We start from the raw sequence: 21,723 nt of genomic DNA on the forward strand, positions 1-21,723 counted from the left end.
CTCATTCTTCTAAACTCTAGCGAATATAAGCCTAATCAACCCAATCTCTCTTCAAACGTCATTCCTGCCATCCCAGGTATCAGCCTGGTGAATCTTCGCTGCACTCCCTCCATGGCAAGAACATCCTTCCTCAGATAAGGCGACCAAAACTGCACACAGTACTCAAAGTGTGGTCTCACCAAGGCCCTGTACAACTGCAGCAAGACATCCTTGCTCCTGTACTCGAATCCTCTCGCTATGAAGGCCAGCATACCATTTGCCTTCTTAACCGCCTGCTGCACCTGCATGCTTACCTTCAGCGACTGGTGCATAAGGACACCCATGTCTCGTTGCACTTCCCCTTTTCCCAATCTATTGCTGTTCATATAATATCTGCCTTCCTGTTTTTGCCACCAAAGTGGAAAACCTCGCATTTATCCACATTATACTGCATCTGCCCAATCGCCCAACCTGTCCGAATCATACTGGAGTTTCTCTGCATCCTCCTCACAGCACACACGCCCACCCAGCTTTGTATCGTCTGCAAACTTGGAGATATTACATCTAGTTTCCTCGTCTAGATCATTAATATATATATAGTGAATAACTGTGGTCCTAGCACCGATCCCTGCGGCACCCCACTAGTGACTGCCTGCCACTCGGAAAAAGACCCATTTATTCCAACTCTTTGCTTCCTGTCTGCCAACCAGTTTTCTATCCAAGTCAGTACCTTACCCCCAATCCCATGTGCTTTAACTTTGCACGCTAGCCTCTTATGCGGGACCTTATCAAAAGCCTACACCACATCCACTGGTTCTCCCTTATCTATTCTACCAGTTACATCCTCAGAAAATTCCAGTAGATTAGTCAAGCATGATTTACCTTTTGTAAATCCATGTTGACTTTGTCACTGTTTTGCAAGTGCTCTGCTATTATATATTTTATAATGGACTCTAGCATTTTCCCCACTACCAATGTCAGGCTCTACCACCTTTTTTAAATAGTGGGGTTACATTAGCTACCCTCCAATCCATGGAAAATGTAGATTACCTCAGTGCTGTCAAACACTGTCAAATCATGTCAAAAATAAATGCTTCATGTCCCTTTAAGAAAACCGGCAGATGAAACATCATCAACTGACGTCATCTGACACCGGCTTTCCCTTAATTGGCCAGCAAGCCCACAGGGTGGGCTTAACCAGACCAATCAGGGGAAAATAGCATCTGTACATCGGACGTCGCTGGGGGTGGGACTGGAACCCGGAAGGCAGCAGTCCCACCCCCAACTCGTCTCGGCTGGTAAAATCCAGTCCTTAGTCTCTGAATCATAATAAATTCAAAGAACCACCTACAGCAGTATCCTTTTATGCTTTGTTGAATTAGAATTTCCTACATTACAACAGTGACTACACTCCAAAAAGTACTTCATTGGCTGTAAAGCGCATTGAGATGTCCGGTGGTCATGAAAGGCACTATATAAATCCAAGTCTTTTTAGAAGTCAGCGACATGGGTGCTTTTTATTTTTTATATATGTTTACATGAAGCCAATAGTGCTCTAAACCTGGGCTGGGCTTTATTTAGTCCACATTCTTGACCAATTTCCCCCTATCGGAGCCAAATTTGGACATAAACAGAACACCACTTGAAGCTCTTTGTGATTAATTCCCACTTCTAGTTAATAATCAGGTAATTTGATGACATCAGGGAGCAATACAATTAATCAATTGGTATATTTAGATTTGTACTGGTACACCTTGGGCCTGCAAACCAATTATTTTGGTTAACCAATGTTCTATTGATTAATGCAGTAATTAATTTAATATTCAATCACATTGAGCTGGATTTTAATGCGCAGTCGTGCTGGGAGCGGGGGTGGGCCGATAGCACGTGGAAAAACATGTGAAGCATGTCTGTCATTGGCTTTTTACACAGCCATTTCATTAACATCTGATTTCCGAATTTCCCGTCCAATTAGCATCAGCGGGGCGTGGTGACGACCTGCATGACGCAATCTCAACTCCAGTATTTAAAGGGACACTCCAAACATGCAAGTTGAAGCAGTTGGAGTTGAGAAGGAGGGAGAAAGAAGTGTTGCAATGGAGTCGAAATGGGCAAGGGCTGCACCCCGCTTCACTGACGCCTCCCTGGATGTGCTGCTGGGAGCTGTGACAGGCTGCAAACGTCTGCCTTCTCAAGCCTACTCCAGCACATCACTCCAACTTACCTTGCAGGCAATGTTCATTTTAAGTGGGTATCTCTTGTCTCTGAGCAGCCTGCTGGTAACTCTGCTTCTAGGTGCAAAGACGTCTGGGAGGATGGCCTGCCGCATAATGAGCCAGCAGCTGCACATTAATGGAGTGGAAGCCCTTGCAGTTGACAAATACTCCTGGGTGATCTATGGGTCTTTAATTGCCACGTGTGTGCAGTCGATGATGCCCTGCACCTGTGGGAAGCCAGCTAGAGCCGCAAACTCAAGCCATCAGTCACCTGTCTTATGCATTTATGTGCCGCCGACTGCGGGATCCTGCAAATGTCTCCGGCAGCGCCCTGGAAAGAGCCGGAGGCAAAAAAATTGAGGGCGGTGGTGACTTTGACAGTCACTGGTAAAGCATGGCCACCAGGTCCAGCTGGCAGCAGGTCTTGTTCCAGCTGGCTGCAAATGTCTGCCGCCACCTGATGTGACACCCCGAGCATCCTGAGGCACTGGTGTTCAGACATGTCGAGGAAGCTTATCCTCTGCCTGTAGACCCTGTGGGGGAGAAATTCAGTATCGCCCCGTTTGGAGCGCAATTATCGGCCGGGCGCAAAGATTAGTGCCTGGCGCTAATTATCACCTCCAACTGCAAACTTGGCTTTGATCGCCCCTGGAGGTGATTGGAGCGCCAAATCAGGTGCTACACACCTGTCTTAAGGCGCAAAGGTCGAGGAGCGAGGCGCTACCTCAGAGCGCTGGCGAAGCTCATGTGATGTCAGTCAGCAATGGAACACAGACACAATGGCACCGGCCAGTTCTTAAAGGGGAGGGTCGAACTTGCTCTCCATCCACACCCTGTTCATTGCAGCCTTGAATCTCGGCCTGGAGAGACCTGTACATCAAATCTGCTGGAAAGAACAAAGGAGAGGTCCAGGGAAAGAGCTCAGAGTCTCATTCTCTTTTAAATCGATGCAAGGAAGATCAAATCAAAAAGAACCTGCAAAGTGCTGCTCAGTCCCCAAAACTCCTCAACACAGCTTTGAATATTTCCTGCAGTCTCTCTCTCTCACTCACTCTCATTCTTCTAAACTCTAGCGAGTATAAGCCCAATCGACCCAATCTCTCCTCATACGTCATTCCTGCCATCCCAGGTACCAGCCTGGTGAATCTTCGCTGCACTCCCTCCATGGCAAGAACATCCTTCCTCAGATAAGGTGATCAAAATTGCACACAATACTCAAGGTGTGGTCTCACCAAGGCCCTGTACAACAGCAGCAAGACATCTTGTTCCTGTACTCGAACCCTCTCGCTACGAAGGCCAACATACCATTTGCCTTCTTAACCGCCTGCTGCACCTGCATGCTTACTTTCAGCGACTGGTGCACAATGACACCCAGGTCTCGTTGCACTTCCCCTTCTCCCAATCTATTGCCGTTCAGATAATAATCTGCCTTCCTCTTTTTACCACCAAAGTGGATAACCTCGCACTTATCCACATTATATTGCATCTGCCATGCATCTGCCCAATCACCCAACCTGTCCAAATCATACTGGAGTTTCTCGGCATCCTTCTCACAGCACACACTGTTTAGTATTTAGCATTCTAGTTTTAGTATTAGTAGTTTAGTTGTTTTTTAAAAAATATTCTACTGTTTAACCGACCTGTATGGCTCATGAGGGTAGCCGCTGTTTTACGAGCTCGTCCACAACTTTCCACTTTATTTATTATTTTATTGTTATTATTAAACAATTTTGTAAGTACTGTTTCTTCGCTTATCCGCTACAACCGTCAATCACTTCTGGACATAAGATTGTCCGGAGATATAGGACCTACCCCCGATTTTTCGAACTGGGATTCTGCTGCTACTACCATCTACCCTCCCACCTGCTTACCTGACTTCATTCCTGTGATCAGGAAGCAACGACGGCGCAAGCGGGGCAGACGAGCAGGTGCATTAGTGAAGCTGAGGCGACGTGAACACCACCCCCCCCTTCCGAGTATTCTCCTGGCGAATGTGCAGTCACTGGACAATAAGCTGGACGAACTCAGGGGGAGGCTCACCTTCCAGCGAGACATTAAGAACTGCAACGTCTTGATTTTCACTGAGACTTGGCTTGATCTATCGATACCGGCTTCGGCCATTCAACCAGAGGGATTCAACATTCACCGGCTAGACCGAACAAAGGACTCGGGGAAGAATAGAGGGGGTGGAGTGTGCTTTATGATCAACATTTCTTGGTGTTCCGACGTGGAACTACTTACATCTTCTTGTTCACCCGATCTTGAACACCTGATGATCAAATGCCGACCCTTCTACCTCCCGAGAGTGTTCTCATCCGTGTGTATATTCCACCACAGGCCGACGCAAATAGGGCACTAAACGAGCTGTATGGGACCATTAGCAGGCTTGAAACTTCCCATCCAGAGGCTGCATTCATCGTGGCTGGCGATTTCAACAAAGCCAATCTGAAGAAAGTACTGCCTAAATACCATCAGCATATCACCTGCCCAACGCGAGCCAAGAACACACTAGATCACGTTTACACTCCGTTCCGGGATGGATACAAGGCCCTCACCCGCCCTCCCTTTGGCAAATCAGATCACGACTCCATCCTGCTGCTACCCACCTTTAGGCAGAAACTGAAACAGGAAAAGCCTGTGATGAGATTTCTACAACGGTGGTCGGATCAATCAGACGCTATGTTACAAGACTGTTTTGATTCCACTGACTCGGATATGTTCCGGAATGCCTCGGACAATGACATCAACACATATACAGATTCAGTCATTAGTTTCATAAACAAGTGCATAGATGACGTTGTTCCGAGGATTGTTGTACAAACATTTCCCAACCAGAAACCATGGGTAAATGGCGATATCCATGCTATGCTAAAAGCACGGTCCATCGCATTCAACTCTGAGGACATAGATGAGTAAAAGAAATCAAAGTACGAGCTGAGAAAAACCATCAAAAATGCAAAAAGACAATACACGGATAAAGTGGAGTCACACTATCATAGCTCAGATTCGCGAAGGATGTGGAGTGTGTTAGAGCCGGGTATCTTAATGTTGTGTCCTTCAATAATCAGACAAAGACTGCAGGGAACGATCAACAGGTGTTTACTGAATGAGGGTTCAAACTGCAACTGACTGTACAGAGCATTACTCAGGGTTTATATACAGGTGTGGTCACTGCCAGTACTACAGGATACAGGAGCTGTAAAAAGTAGTTCTCCCCCTTAAAGGTACATACATTACAATTCCTCCCCTTTTAGATTAACAGTACCATAACACTCATTTAACAATTAAATATCAAACTAATTACAATTAACACTTTTAACATGCAACATTAACTGGAAATAGTCTATTTATAAATTCAGTCTTTGGGGAGGCTTCCTGATTCTTTCTGGATAACGCCTTTCCCGAGTGTCTCGCTCTTGGTGCGGAGGCGATTCTAACGCCCTGTCGTCAGTTGATTCATCAGCTTCCAATGCTATTGTTTCTGAGGTAGATGCGACCTGTACATCGGGTTCCTCACCAGGTACGTATGGCCGAGACATGGGGTTGACTCGTTCCTGTGACTCTAGGATCTGGTCAGCATGGCATCTCACAATGTTCTCCCCAACATCCACTGTGTACATTAGTGGCCCCTGCCCCTGAAATTGGAGAGCCTGGGTGAAAGGGCTCACCTTTGTACAGTGATTGTCATAGAAACATAGAAGATAGGAGCAGGAGTAGGCCATTTGGCCCCTCGAACCTGCTCCGCCATTCAATGCGATCATGGCTGATCATCCAAATTCAGTACCCTGTCCCTGCTTTCTCCCCATATCCCTTGATCCCCTTAGCCTTAAGAAATATATCTAACTCCTTCTTGAATATATTTAATGAATTGGCCTCAACTGTCTTCTGTGGTAGAGAATTCCACAGGTTCACCACTCTCTGGGTGAAGAAATTCCTTCTCATCTGAGTCCTAAATGGCTTACCCCTTATCCTTAGAGTGTGACCCCTGGTTCGGTAGTCGCGGGCCAAGACTGGTTGCCCTACATTGAAGCTCCTTGTCGGCTTCTCATTGATGTGCTGGAATTGCTTATTCTCAACATCTCTTCGTACATTTGGTCTGAGCAAATCCAGACGAGATCTCAACCTTCGGTTAAAGAACATCATGGCCGGGGCCTTGTAGGTGACTGCATGTGTCGCATTTCTGTAGGCTAACAGGAAATTGTCCACCTTATGCTGCAGTGGAATGTCATCATCGCACATGGCCTTTACTGCTTTTTTAAAGGTTTGTACGAACCTCTCAGCCAATCCATTTGTGGCTGGATGATACGGGGCGGATGTGTAATGCCTTACCCCATTCCTTTTCATAAATCTTCGAAACTCTTCGGACACAAACTGTGGTCCGTTATCAGAGCAAATCTGCTCTGGCAAGCTGTTCCTGGCAAAAATGGTCTGTAGGACTGCAATAGTTTTCTCCGTGGTGGTGGAGGACATTTTGATCACCTCAGGCCATTTCGAGTGCGCATCCACGGCTATTAAAAACATTGAGTCCATGAATGGACCAGCAAAATCAATATGCACCCATTGCCATGGAGATGAGGGCCACTTCCATGGGTGTAGAGGGGCATGTGGTGGTGCATTTTGGACCTTCTGGCATCCTGAGCAGCTCTTTGTCAGGTCCTCGATTTGCTGATCGATCCCCGGCCACCACACATAAGCCCTAGCAAGGCTTTTCATTTTCACCCCTCCCAGATGACCTTCATGAAGCTCATTGAGCACTCTCTCCCTTAACTTGGATGGAATTACCACTCGGAATGCACACATCAAGGTCCCCTGGCATACTGACAGCTGTTCTCTTCTGGATGAGAATGCTGGCAACAGTGAGTCGCCATCGTCAAATCATATACCTGAGACAGTGTCGGGTCATTTCGGGTCTCCTTCTCTATACCAGCGTTAGTTACTGGCAAGCATTCAATTATAGTCGAATGAAATATTTCGACAGGATCCACTGCTGGTGCTTCCTCCGCAGTAGGTAGTGGCAGGCGTGATAGCCCATCAGCGTTTCCATGCTGTTTCGTGCCCTTATACTCGATATCATATTGGTGCGCCCCTAGAAAAAGGGACCATCTTTGTAGCCGTTGCGCAGTCATCACCGGAACGCCCTTCTTTGGATTAAAGACGGAGACAAGTGGTTGGTGGTCAGTCAGCAAGGTGAACTTCTGCCCGTGCAGATAGTGATTGAACTTTTTCACTCCCCACACTAGGCTGAGGGCCTCCCTGTCAATCTGGGCATAGTTACGCTCGGCTGAGGTTAATGACCGAGATGCAAAGGCTACTGGCCTCTCCGAGCCGTCCTGGAATTTGTGCGACAGCACCGCTCCAATGCCATAGGGTGATGCATCACACGCCAACCGAATTGGTAGTGCTGGGTTGAAATGAGCCAACACCTCTTTCGATGTGATCAATGCTTTGCTCTTCTGGAAAGCTTGTTTACATTCGTCACTCCACTTCCATGGTACCCCCATTTGCAGTAGGGTGTTCAGTGGGTGTAGTACGGTAGACAAATTTGGCAAGAACTCATGGTAGTAGTTCACCAGCCCGAGGAACGACCTCAGTTGTGACACATTTTCCGGTGCTGGAGCCTTGACCACTGCCTCAATCTTTTCAGGGGACTTATGTAACCCCTCTTTATCAATAACGTGGCCACAATACGAGATCTGCTCCTGGAAAAACTCGCATTTGTGGTGATTAGCTCGGAGCCCATATTCCTTCAATCTAGTGAGCACCTGCTCCAGGTTGGCGAGGTGATCACTGTCATTTTCGCCCGTGACCAGGATGTCGTCCAAATAACACTGGGTCCCTGGAATCTCTTGTAGGACTTGTTCCATTGCCCTTTGCCAAATAGCCAGAGCTGATGCTACCCCGAACACCAGCCGGTTGTATTGGTAGAGACCTTTATGAGTGTTGATCGTGAGGTACTGTTTCGAGGCTTCTTCTACCTCCATTTGCAGGTACGCCTGGGCCAGATCAATCTTAGTGAAGCGTTTCCCTCCAGATAGCGAGGCGAAAATATCTTCAATCCGCGGAAGTGGATATTGTACAGTGCGAAGGACTGGGTTCACTGTCACCTTAAAGTCCCCACAGATGCAAACCTTCTTTGGTTCCCCAGGCGTATTACTCAACGACCTCTTCATTACAGGAACGATGGGTGTAGCCCACTCGCTCCAGTCCACTTTGGACAGTACTCCTGAACGTTCCAAACCTTCCAGCTCTGCTTCGACGGCTGGGCGGATCGCATAAGGTACCGGTCTGGCCTTAAAAAACTTTGGGCTTGCATTTTCCTCTATTTTGATCATCGCTGTTATGCCTTTTAGTGTTCCGAGTCCCTGCTGGAACACGTCTTGTGCGTCAGTTAGCATTTTTGACAGTCGTCCAGGTGTGACGTTGTGGTGATTATTCTCTATGTTTAGTAAGAAGTATTGTGATTGGTTGTTTGTTTCCTGCCTTGGGATAGATGCTGTAATCTCATTGGTAGTTGATGTCATGTGATTTGTGGTGGCCATCTTAAATTCAGTTCTTTCCAGCCTTTAGTTGGGACTGGGTGTTGAAGATGTGCTACAGGATTTTTAAGTTAATAAAGCCTAGATTAGAAAGGCAAATCTATTCTTTATTTCAGACGTCATCATCCTTTTTGGCATCTACAGTCAGTGCTTGTATGGAATGCCAATCTAGCTGTATCTTCCGGATCCATTCACGTCCTAGTAGTGGTGGTCCTCCATCTGGCAATACATATATGTCCATTTTTGGTGTTTCCTTGCCGTTATATATAACGTTCACCCTTATTTTTCCTTTGGGGTAGACTTTTTGCCCCGTGTACGTCTTCAAGACAATCTTTGTATCTCTCAAGGGTATATGTGAGAATAGCCGCTTGTAGTCCCTTCGGTTTCTGACTGTTAGGGCTGATCCTGTGTCCAATTCCATTTTCACTTGGACTCCTGCTATCTTGAGCGTGACCCAGATAGTTTGGTGATCCTCTGTTTTGATCACATTATGTAGTTTCAGACAACCCAGCTCCTTGCTTCCGGAGTCTGTATCACTTTTCTGTTCGTCTGAACTACTCTCCGTCACCTTATGTACCTTCTTGTACTTCTCCTGTGGAGATTTCTTGCTGCTGGTTTTCTTTCCCGACCTGCAGACTCTTGCTATGTGTCCTACTTTTCCACACTGTCTGCACACTTTGCCCTTGAACCAGCAATCATTATGGTTGTGTGTTGTTCTGCCGCAGCGATAGCACTTCACTGTTCCGTATGACATTTCATTTGTGCCATATTCTTGCGGTCTCCGTTGTATCTCTGCAGCGCCCCGTGCGGCTGCTTCGTGTGATACTGCAATGCTGAAAGCCTTGTCCAGCGTAAGATCCTTTTCTGATAGAAGCCGTTTCTGGGTTCCTTCACTTTGAAGCCCACACACAAACTTGTCCCTTAAAGTATCTGCTAGTCCCGTTCCAAACTGGCAGTGTTTCGATAGCTTGCGCAGTTCCGTTAAATACTCAGCATTACTTTCATCTTTATGCTGGTTCCTTTTGTGAAACTTAAATCTTTCTGCTATCAGCAGCGGTGTGGGGTTTAAGTGGTCCTGTAGGATTGACACTATGATTTCAAAATCCTTTTCTACTGGCTTCTCTGGGGTTACTAGGTTTCGTAGTAAGCCATACGTTTTTGCACCCATTGAATTCAACAATACCAGTGCTTTCTTGTCATCTGGCACTTCATTCGCCTTGCAGTATGCTTCTATGCGTTCAACATATGTCGTCCAATCTTCGACTTCATTGTCGAACGCTGTGATACTGCCGCTCTTCGGCATTTTTGGGTGTGGTTAGACTGGCTTAAAATGGCGTCTCCCGCGCTTTCCTTTCTTCCCCGCTGCGGCTTAAAATGGCGTCTCCCGCGCTTTCCTTTCTTCCCCGCAGCGGCTTAAAATGGCGTCTCCCGCGCTGCTGCCAACGCTGCTCTCGGCGGTCCTCCTGGCAAATGGCGACGCCCTATGGGTTTCGTGCGCTGCTCCTGCGCTGCTGCCAATGCTGCTCTCTGCGGTCCTCGTGGCAATGGCAGCGCCTCGCGTTTTCCTGCACGCCTCTCTCCCCCGTTGACACTGCTCGGCGCTTGAACACCGGCTGCGCTCTGCTCTCTCTCGTTGACACTGCTCGGCCCTTGAACACCGGCTGCGCCCCGTGCGCTCTGCCCTCTCTCCCCCGTCGACGCTGCTCGGCCTTTTTCTGTGCCGCTTGGTCGGCTCTAGCCGCCGCTGTCTGGGAAGGGTCTGCACAGTACCTGTTGCCAGCCCGTTTCGCTGGACCACCGTGGCCGGAAAGCCAAGCCTGGCTCTCGACAGCCTCCACTGCGATGCCCGTGCTTCTGGACTCGACCTCCTTCCACTGTTCTCCGGGAACGAATCCCTGGGAGGTGATGCAGAGTTGCAGGTAGGTTCAAATCTTTCTCGTCGCCAATGTTAGATCCGGGTATCTTAATGTTGTGTCCTTCAATAATCAGACAAAGACTGCAGGGAACGATCAACAGGTGTTTACTGAATGAGGGTTCAAACTGCAACTGACTGTACAGAGCACTACTCAGGGTTTATATACAGGTGTGGTCACTGCCGGTACTACAGGATACAGGAGCTGTAAAAAGTAGTTCTCCCCCTTAAAGGTACATACATTACAGAGTGGACTACAATCTATTACGGACTACAAAGGGAAACCCAGCTGTGTCATGCCCAGCAATGCCCCTCTCCCGGACGAGCTTAACACTTTTTACGCCCGGTTTGAGGCCAACAACAACTGGCCTGTTACAAGGGCGCCCGCGGCTCAGAATGACCGGGTCTTCTCAATCTCCGTGGCTGACGTAAGCAAGACTTTTAAGAGAGTGAACACTCACAAAGCACCCGGTCCAGATGGAATCCCTGGGCGTGTCCTTAGAGCATGCGCTGACCAGCTGGCAGCCGTGGTTACGGATATACTCAACCATTCACTGTACCAGTCTGTAGTCCCCACTTGCTTCAAGATGACATTGGTTATTCCAGTCCCCAAAAAAACAAAAGTAACCTGTTTAAACGACTACTGCCCCATAGCACTCACTTCTGTCATCATGAAGTGCTTTGAGAGGCTGGTCAAAACCCACATCAACTCCTTACTAATTGACACACTGGACCCACTCCAATTTGCTTACTGCCCAAAAAGATCTAGGGATGATGCCATCGCCACTGTACTGCACACTGCCTTATCACACCTGGATAAGAGGAACACCTATGTGAGAATGTTGTTCATTGATTATAGTTCAGCATTCAATACCATTATCCCCTCCAAGCTTGTCAACAAGCTCAGTGAGTTAGGACTTAACACCTCCCTATGCAACTGGATCCTGGACTTCCTGATGGGCAGACCCCAGGTGGTGAAAATAGGCAGTAACACCTCCTCAACACTGATCCTGAACACGGGAGCTCCCCAGGGTTGTGTGCTCAGCCCCCTTCTGTACTCCCTGTTTACTCACGATTGCGTGGTCACGCACAACTTCAACTCCATCATCAAGTTTGCTGATGACACTACCGTTGTAGGCCTGATCACAGATGGCGATGAGACAGGCTACAGGGAGGAGGTAAGAGCTCTAGCAGAATGGTGCAAGTACAACAACCTCTCCCTCAACATCAGCAAAACAAAGGAGATGATCGTGGACTACAGGAAGCGGCAGGGGGAGGGACACACCCCAATCTACATCGAAGAGGCTGAGGTGGAGAGGGTCAGCACCTTCAAATTCCTGGGTATATTAATTACGGAGGACTTAACGTGGTCACATCACATCGACGTCGTAATGAAGAAGGCATGCCAACGCCTATTCTTTCTCAGGAGACTGAAGAAATTTGGAATGGCCCCCCAGATTCTCACCAACTTCTACCGGTGCACCATCGAAAGTATCCTGTCCGGCTGCATCACTACCTGGTATGGCAACAGCACCACCACAGACCGCAAGGCTCTACAGATGGTGGTGAAAGCTGCACAACACACTATAGGAATTAAACTACCTGCTGTGCAGGATATCTACCCCGAGAGGTGCCGGGGGAAGGCCCTGAAAATCATTAAAGACGCGAGCCACCCTAGCCACAACCTCTTCGCCCTGCTCCCGTCCGGTAAGAGATACCGAAGCATACAGTCTCGTACCAGCAGGTTTTGAAACAGCTTCTACCCCCAGGCCATAAGACTCATGAACGTATAATTTATTATTATTTATTACTGTTGTTTTATTTATTATTACTGTATTTCTGTTAGTATTTTTATCATTGTTATGCCATATTTATTCCAATGTTGGGAGGACTTGTAAAAATCAACATTTCATTGTGCAGTACACACGTCTGCTGCATATATGACAAATAAAATTGAATTGAATTGAAAACACATGCCCACCCAGCTTTGTGTCATCTGCAAACTTGGAGATATTACATCTGGTTCCCTCGTCTAGATCATTTATATATATATTGTGAATAGCTGGGGTCCTAGGACTGATCCCTGCGGTACCCCACTAGTCACTGCCTGCCACTCGGAAAAAGAGCCATTTATTCCAACTCTTTGCTTTCTGTCTGCCAACCAGTTCTCTATCCAAGTCAGTACCTTGCCCCCAATCCCATGTGCCTTAACTTTACACGCTAATCTCTTATGCGGGACCTTATCGAAAGTTGTCTGAAAGTCCAAATACACCACATCCACTGGTTCTCCCTTATCTATTCTACCAGTTGCATCCTCAAAAAATTCCAGTAGATTAGTCAAGCACGATTTACCTTTTGTAAATCCATGTTGACTTTGTCCAATCCTGTCACTGTTTTCCAAGTGTTCTGCTATTACATCTTTTATAATGGACTCTCGCATTTTCCCCACTACTGATGTCAGGCTTACCAGTCTATAATTCCCCATTTTCGCTCTACGACCTTTTTTGAATAGTGGGGTAACATTAGCTACCCTCCAATCCATGGGAACTGTTCCAGAGTCTATAGAATTTTGGAAGATGACCAGCAATGCATCTACTATTTCTAAGGCCACTTCCTTAAGTACCCTAGGATGTAGATTATCAGGCACTGGGGATTTATCAGCCTTCAATCCCGTCAATTTCCCTAATACCATTTCCCTACAAATACTGATTTCTTTCAGTTCCTCCCTCTCCTTAGACCCTATGTTCCCCGAGATCTCTGGGAGGTTATTTGTGTCCTCCTTTGTGAAGACAGAACCAAAGTATGTATTTAATTGGTCTGCCATTTCTTTGTTCCCCATTATAACTTCCCCTGATTCTGACTGCAAGCAACCTACGCTTGACTTCACCAATCTTTTTCTCTTTGCATATCTATAAAAGCTTTTACAGTCAGTTTTTATGTTCCCTGAAAGCTTACTCTCATACTCTATTTTCCCCCTCTTAATTAATCCCTTTGTCCTCCTTTGCTGAATCCTAAACTGCTCCCAATCCTCAGGTTTACTGCTTTTTCTGGCCAATTTATATGTCCTCTCCTTGGATCTTATGCTATCCCTAATTTCTCTTGTTAGCTACGGTTGAGTCACCTTTTTTGTTTTATTTTTATGCCAAACAGGGATGAACAAATTTTGTAGTTCATGTGATCTTTGAATGTTTGCCATTGCCTATCCACCATCAACCCTTTGAGTAACATTCCCCAATCAATCCTACCCAACTCGCGCCTCATACCTTCGTAGTTTCCTTTATTTAAATTCAGGACCCTAGTCTCTGAGTCAACTACTTCACTCTCCAGCTTAATGAAGAATTCTATCATATTATGATCGCTCCGACCCAAGGGGCCTCGCACAACAAGATTGCTAATTAATCCTTTCTCATTACATAATACCCAGTCTAAGATGGCTTGATCTCTAGTTGGTTCCTCGACATATTGGTCCAGGAAACCATCCCGTATACACTCCAGGAATTCCTCCTCCACAGTATTGTTACTAATTTGGTTAGCCCAATCTATATGTAGATTAAAGTCACCCATGATAACTGCTGTGCCCTTATTGCACGCATCTCTAATTTTCCATTTAATGCCATCCCCAACCTCCACATTACTGTTTGGAGGTCTGTATACCACTCCCACTAACATTTTCTGCCCCTTGGTATTTCTCATTTCTACCCATACAGATTCCACATCATCAGAGCTAATATCCTTCCTTTCAATTGTGTTAATCCCCTCGTTAACCAGCAATGCTACCCCACCTCCTTTTCCTTTTTGCCTATCTTTCCTGAATATTGAATACCCCTGGATGTTGAGTTCCCAGCCTTGGTCACCCTGGAGCCATGTTTCCGTAATCCCAATCATATCATATCCGTTTACCCCTATTTGCGCAGCTAATTCATCCACCTTATTACGAATGCTCCTCGCATTAAGACACAAGGCCTTCAGGCTTTTTTTTAACACTCTTACACCTTTAAGAATTATTATTTACTGTGGCCATGTTTGATTTAAAACCTTGATTTCTCTGGCTGCCACCTTTGCTTTTCTCCTTCCTGTCTTTTGCTTCTATCCTTGTTTCCCTTTCCTCTGTCTCCCTGCTCAGGTTCCCAACCCCCTGCCATTTTAGTTTAAACCCTCCCCCAGAGCACTAGCAAACACTCTCCCTAGGACATTGGTCCCAGTCCTGTCCAGGTGCAAACCGTCCAGCTTGTACTGGTCCCACCTCCCCCAGAAATGGTTCCAATGTCCCAGGAATTTGAATCCCTCCCCCTTGCACCATTCCTCAGGCCACGTATTCATCTGAAATATCCTTCTATTTCTACTCTGACTAGCACGTGGCACTGGTAGCAATCCTGAGATTACTACCTTTTGAGGTCCTATTTTTCAATTTACCTCCTAACTCCCTATATTCAGCTTTTAGGACCTCATCCCATTTTTTACCTATATCATTGGTACCTATATGCACCACGACAACTGGCTGTTCACCCTTCCCTTCCAAAATGTTCTGCAGCCGTTCTGAGACATCCTTGACCCTTGCACCAGTGAGGCAACATACCATCCTGGAGTCACGTTTGCGGCCGCAGAAACGCCTATCTATTCCCCTTTCAATAGATTCCCCTATTACTATAGCTCTCCCACTCTTTTTCCTCTCGTCCTGTGCAGCAGAACCACCCATGGTGCCAGGAAGTTGGCTGCTGCTGCCTTCCCCTGATAAGCCATCCTCCCCAACAATATCCAAAGCGGTAATAGCTCTCCCACTCTTTTTCCTCTCGTCCTGTGCAGCAGAACCACCCATGGTGCCAGGAAGTTGGCTTCTGCTGCCTTCCCCTGATAAGCCATCCTCCCCAACAATATCCAAAGTGGTATATCTGTTTGAGAGGGGGGTGGTCACAAGGGACCCCTGCACTACCTGCCTGCGCCTACTACTCTGCCTGGTGGTCACCCATTCTCCTGCCTGTGCAGCCTTTACCTGCGGTGTGACCAACTCCCTAAACGTCTTATCCACGACGTCCTCAGCATCGTGAATGCGCCAGTATGTATCCACTCGCAGCTCCAGCGCCGCAATGCGGTCTGTCAGTAGCTGCAGCTGGATACACTTCCCGCACACACGGTCATCAGGGACACAGGAAGTGTCCCTGATTTCCCACATAGTGCAGGAGGAGCATACCACGGCACAGAGCTCTCCTGCCATGACTTACCCTTTAATTAATTCAAATTAAATTAAATCAAATCAATCCCACCAATTACACTACAATTAAATGATATACTGAAGGGCCCTTGTTTACCAGCAGTCCCCACTACACCACAGACACCCTATAAACTATAAACCACAAAATATAAGTATGGAAAAAAGGAGAAAGAGAGAAATACTCACCAACCAATCACTTACCTGCTTTCTGGTGACGTCACACTTCGATTACTTTTTACTTCTCTCTCTCCCTCTCTCGGAGCTCGGTAAACCTACCTGCTCCGCCGCTCCTCACAGGTCCGCTGCCGCTGTGGCATTTTTCCCTGACATGACTTCAGCCCCCTAAATTGTCGCTGTGCACTCACCTTGCTTTCACTGGTGAGTTCCAGGAAGCCTGGGAAACTCATGGACCCAAAGCTAAAGTTAAAAACCCATGTCAATATCGTTCTAATTGAGCGATTAACATATGTTAAGTGGCAGCCCGCCTCTCCTGAGGGGGATGCGCGCGCACGCAGCCTAACGAGCTATAGTGAAACCCGGAGGTCGGCGGGTTGGAGCATGCTTCCTAACACCCTGTCAATTTTGCTGGTTTTAACCCCCCACCTGCTCCCAAATTCACGTACTCCCACTCATTAAAATCCAGACCATTACAGCATCATTAAAGATCTTCACAATTTCCTGGTAAATCATGTGTTCCATGTCTTCTTTAGTAATCCCTTTTATTATTAACAGACTTCAGCGCATTTGGATCATATCTTTAATTTCCCATCCCCTAGTAATTTGAATTCTTCCAAAGGAAGTCAAGCATAATGTAAAAAGATACACAGGTATATAGATGTTAAATAACATCTGGTCAGCATGTTCACATTTAGGAATATACACCAATTTTCTTTTAATTACTGTTTTGAAATCAAAGATATTAGTAAGTGCTAAAATTTCAATAAAAGTAGCTTTTTCATTTACACTAAACACCAATTACTCCTTGACAGTTTAAATCAATTACCACAATTTAAGCAATTAACCAAAAATCTGAAATGATTTTTTTTATACTTAGGTTTTGTAAAAAGTCTTCAACTCCATAATCATGCAATGTAAACTTTACTTCCAATCATTATAATGATTTTAGTAAGCACTCAAAATCATTTACAACTTTGGAAAACTAACCTATGTAGCATTGGCCTGCAGTACACTAGCAACTGCATGACTTCAATGATGGATATCATTAGAGAACCTATATAGTAATAATGGGATATAATCCTACATAATAAGTTCTCCATATGTACCATATTGTGATTATGATTTGTCAAAGAAATTCTGGCAAATAGTTTGGGGAAGTAAAATTAGTAGGCTATATCGAAAAACCAATGTTCAAAATAACCGGTGATGAATGCTGAATTGAATTCTCCTTTTGTAGTCCTTCACTGAAGAGACCAGTGGATCGTCCAGGACTACCTGATAGTCACAGCAATGAGACAAGGGGAAATAAAGCTGGTTGTACACAGGTGGGGGGTTAGGATTTCGCATTTTTTTCCTTCCATACGAACTTCCAAACTATGACGACTGTGCTGATGGTAATTTTTTGTGAACCATCCAGTTGTTTATCTGGTGTATCCTCTTGACTTTTCCAGAAGGGTAGAATAAGTTTGAAAGCTGTTGTCGGGTATGCCAGGATCAATGTGATTTTATGTTTGGCAGTGGTGTAAGACTTGTCACACAGACACACAGAAACCCCACAGTGCAGATAGAGGCTATTTCGGCCCATCGAGCCTGCACTGACACATATCCCACCCGATCCCCGTAACTCCTACACCAACACATATCCCACCCTATCCCCGTAACCCCATGTATTTAATCCCCCTAACACTAAGGGTCAATTTATCATAGCCAATCAACCTAACCCGCACATCTTTGGACTGTGGGAGGAAATCGGAGCACCCGGAGGAAACCCACGCAAACACGGGGAGAATGTGCAAACTCCACACAGACAGTCACCCGAGGCCGGATTCGAACCCGGGTCCCTGGCACTGTGAGGCAACAGTGCTAACCACTATGCCACCGTGTTGCCTTATGTTAGCTAATGCCATCAGAATTGGAACTAAGGGAATATATGTTGGGGTGACCGTATTTTCTAAACCAAATCCGGGGGGGACACAGGGTGGGAGCACAACAAAGTAGCCAGGACGGAAAATGTAGGTTACGCAGCATAACGAGGCAAAAATTTTTAGCAGCCTATATTTTACCAGTTGCACTTATACACTACAGATGCAAAATAAATGTGCATATAATTACCACGGATGTGATATCACACTGTTGAAGGCAATTCAGACGCCTGCACCTGCACCCCCCCCCACACCCAACCACAGTGTCTAGGATTAGCCTGCACCCCCCACCTCCCCCCCTCTTTCCCCAGTGACTGTGACTGGGCCCTCCCCCATGTCCTCTCCCTCATCTGCTCCAGTTGCCGTGCTCCCAGGCACTTCCGGTGACGACAATCCAGCATCATGAGCCCGACCAAAAACTCCGAACAACTGGCACATGCGCAAAAAGAACATCCAGCCGCGCATGCACGGTGACTCACTCTGGTCATTGTACAAGTTGTTGTTTAATTTACACTGAGCCACAAACTGACATGTGGGGGGGTGGTGGTGGGGGGGGTTTGGGGTGGGGGGGTTGGTGGGGGGTAGGGGGGTTGGGGGTGTTGGGGGGTGGAGGGGGTGTTGGCAGTGGGGTTGGGGTACACTTCAGGAATGAGTTTTGTGAACTGGGGTCTCTTCCGGGAACATTGTTTGCCCGGGGACAGAGTACCTCATCCAGGGACTGTCCCCGGAAAACAGGGACGTGTGGTCACCCTAATGTATGTACACATTAACAGGATCTGCCATATAGCGATTCCTTAGGGCCTACCCAAAGTCTGTGATTAAGTGAACATAACTTTGCCATGACCATAAAGTGGAATCGTAGAGAGCTATGTCCAATTATGAAATGTCAGAGGCTCCAAGTAATCAAACATATTGGTCAAAATAAAAAAGAAATTCTGGCAAGTAGTTTTTTTTCAAAATAGAAATGTCAGGAGGTAAATCAGTGTGAATGTTTCCACTTCCAACATCAGGCATTGCGATGGCCTAAGTGGGATTGTAAATTTAGTGCCAATTTGGACCAAGTTATAAATGATTTTTCTCAAGCACTCACACTACACAGTATGAATTGCTAACACTTCATTAAATGATACCAGATATGTAAATGAGCTTTGGCTTAGCATGTGTCCAAAGTTGTAGAGAGGCTTGGTCAGATCCCATCTGGAGTGCTGCGTTCAGTTCTGGGCACAACACCGCAGGATATATTGGCCTTGGACAGGTTGCAGTGCAAATTCACCAGAATCCTCCTTGGCTTGAAAGTGTTAAATTGCGAGAACAAGTTGCAAAAACTTGGCTTGTATTTCCTTGATCATAGAAGATTGAGGGATGATCTAATTGAGGTGTTTAAAATGAAAGGATTTGATAGGGTAGATAAAGAGAAACTATTTCCTCTGGTGGCCATAATCTTAAAACTAGTCAGGCCATTCAGAAGTGAAATCAGGGAACATTTTTTCACATAAAGGGTAGTAGAAGTCTGGAACTCACACCCTCAAAAAGCTCTGGATGCTGGGTCAATTGAAGCCTTCAAAACTGAGATTGATAGATTTTTGTTTTGTAAGGGTATCAGGGGATATGGAGCAACAGTGGGTAATTTGGAGTTGAGGTACAGATCAGCCATGATCTAATTGAATGATGGAGCAGGTTTAAGGGGCTGAATGGCCTACTCCTGTTCCAGTGTAATGGGACACAATTTTGCATTCCCAAGTGAAGCCAGTGACAATCCAAGAGTAAATCAAACCACATCATTCTTGTATCTCTTTGACTTGTACCACACATTGCTGTAAAAAAATGTAGCTACATAGTAACCAGGAACAGTACCAAAAGGCACATATAGCCTGCAGTAACACCAAAAGAAACACTGACTAATATCCATCAATATAATTCACATTAAAAATTAATTACATAATTTGTATTAGTTTAACAAAAAATGATAAGCAGCCAAAGGGTATGACTTGTATCATTTGAGGCACTGACTGAAAATCACACTCATGCATGATTTATCATCTGTTTAACACAATAGAAAGTTGCAGCAAGTGTTGCCTGCGCTGAGTTATCTGACCCCAGCCAGGTGAGGTCAGGTGCAGAAAACTGGCTTAATGCAGCCTGAGCTAGAGGAGGGGAGAATCAGCCAGTTTCCAGCTCTGATCACTCTACAAGGATCCATGCAACTGAGATGTTCCCACTTGAGGTGAGGTGCCAGGAGCTGTGGAATTATAGTGCAGCAATTGTCACTAACCTCAAGAAGCAATTGATGAATGCCTTGAAAAATTGAGTGGAAGGGGATGAAATGAGCAACGGCCTGGGAACAGGTCCTCCACTCACCTTCCCAGTTGTGAATGTGCATTATAGGGCAGGTGTACAGGAGGAAATCGTTAGGTAACAGCATTGTGTACAATTTGTTGAAATTGAATACACAAGTTATAAACTACTGCCTAATATATTTACACAACGGAAGGAGCAAATCTCAAGTACTGTCGTTTTTATGAAACCCACGACTGTGCTTTGATTGGCCACAACAGCACCACCTATAGTATGCAAGTACTACTGCAGGTGGCGTTTGTTTTTGCAAGCAGTGATTAATCATTGTGGTGATTATTGCATTTAAATACAATCAAAGACAAGCAACCCCAATCAAGTTAACTTTCAGGCCAATTGTGTTTTGCATGCTGGAATAGAATCTCTACACGGGTGTTTCAGACTCCAGCACTTCCAGTGTTGCTTGCAGAGTGCATCTCAGGCAACTGCAGCCCAATTCCTACCCTTTTTCAGCAGCTCAAAATAACCAGATGCAGATCTTATCTCACCCACCCTCCCTCCCTCTCCAAGTACAAATCTCCCAAAGCTGAACTGGAACAATGTAAGGCCTGCAGCTTGGATACTACCACCATTGGTTTAAACAGTCAAATGTTATTACATTTTTGATATAAACAATGGATAATTTCCTTTTGTGTAATAGTGACTTCCATGAAAGTTTGATCTTACGATTGCTGCTATAGGTGTTCATGGGTTCTTAGTGTTAGGATAGCTGCAAGCCTTATGTTGCTTCTACCGAAGGAACCACAAGGTATTTAGTTGCAGGCAGAACAACGCGACAGTATGGCCACAATTTCACAAGCAAGCTCCAAGTGTGTGATTGTGCATTTCCAGCTACCTGGAGGCGGACATGGTAACAGGTTAAAAACTATCTTCTGTTGATCCAATCAAGTCCTCACCTCCACGTGTATCAATGGAAAACTGCCATGAGCAAAATGAACCCACTCCTGGTGACAACTTCTAAGCATCCTAAATACATAATCACAATGCTCAATGCTGTATTTTTCCCTAAACTAGGCAATTTGCTCCCATAGAATGCAAGAAGTCTGCAGTCAGCAACAAGTTGCCCAGTCCCAAGACCTCACTGTACAAGGTGCTAGCAAGCAGTTGTGCAAGTCACATCACACAAGCTAACCCTATGCCCTCAACTCACATTTACCCAATACATCCTTACAAGCTGCCACTGCTATTCTACATTTAACTGTATGAAGCTGCTCACTTCACACAAGAAATGTAAGTACAGCAACACACTTGCTACCAGTTGAAGGAGGGAAGGGATAGACCAGAAATATATTTTAAAAATAGCTAAGATTCTTTTGGCAGACAGATTTCAACACGAGTCAAGCATCCAAAAGTTGAATGCCACCGACTACACAAGCCAACTCTGGGCTGGCCTCTCACGCAGACAGAAAAAGGGGAACAC

Source organism: Somniosus microcephalus, chromosome 17 (genome assembly GCF_052327205.1).
Source record: "Somniosus microcephalus isolate GS21.2 chromosome 17, FLI_Smic_1.0, whole genome shotgun sequence".
In the NCBI taxonomy this organism is placed as follows: Eukaryota; Metazoa; Chordata; class Chondrichthyes; order Squaliformes; family Somniosidae; genus Somniosus; species Somniosus microcephalus.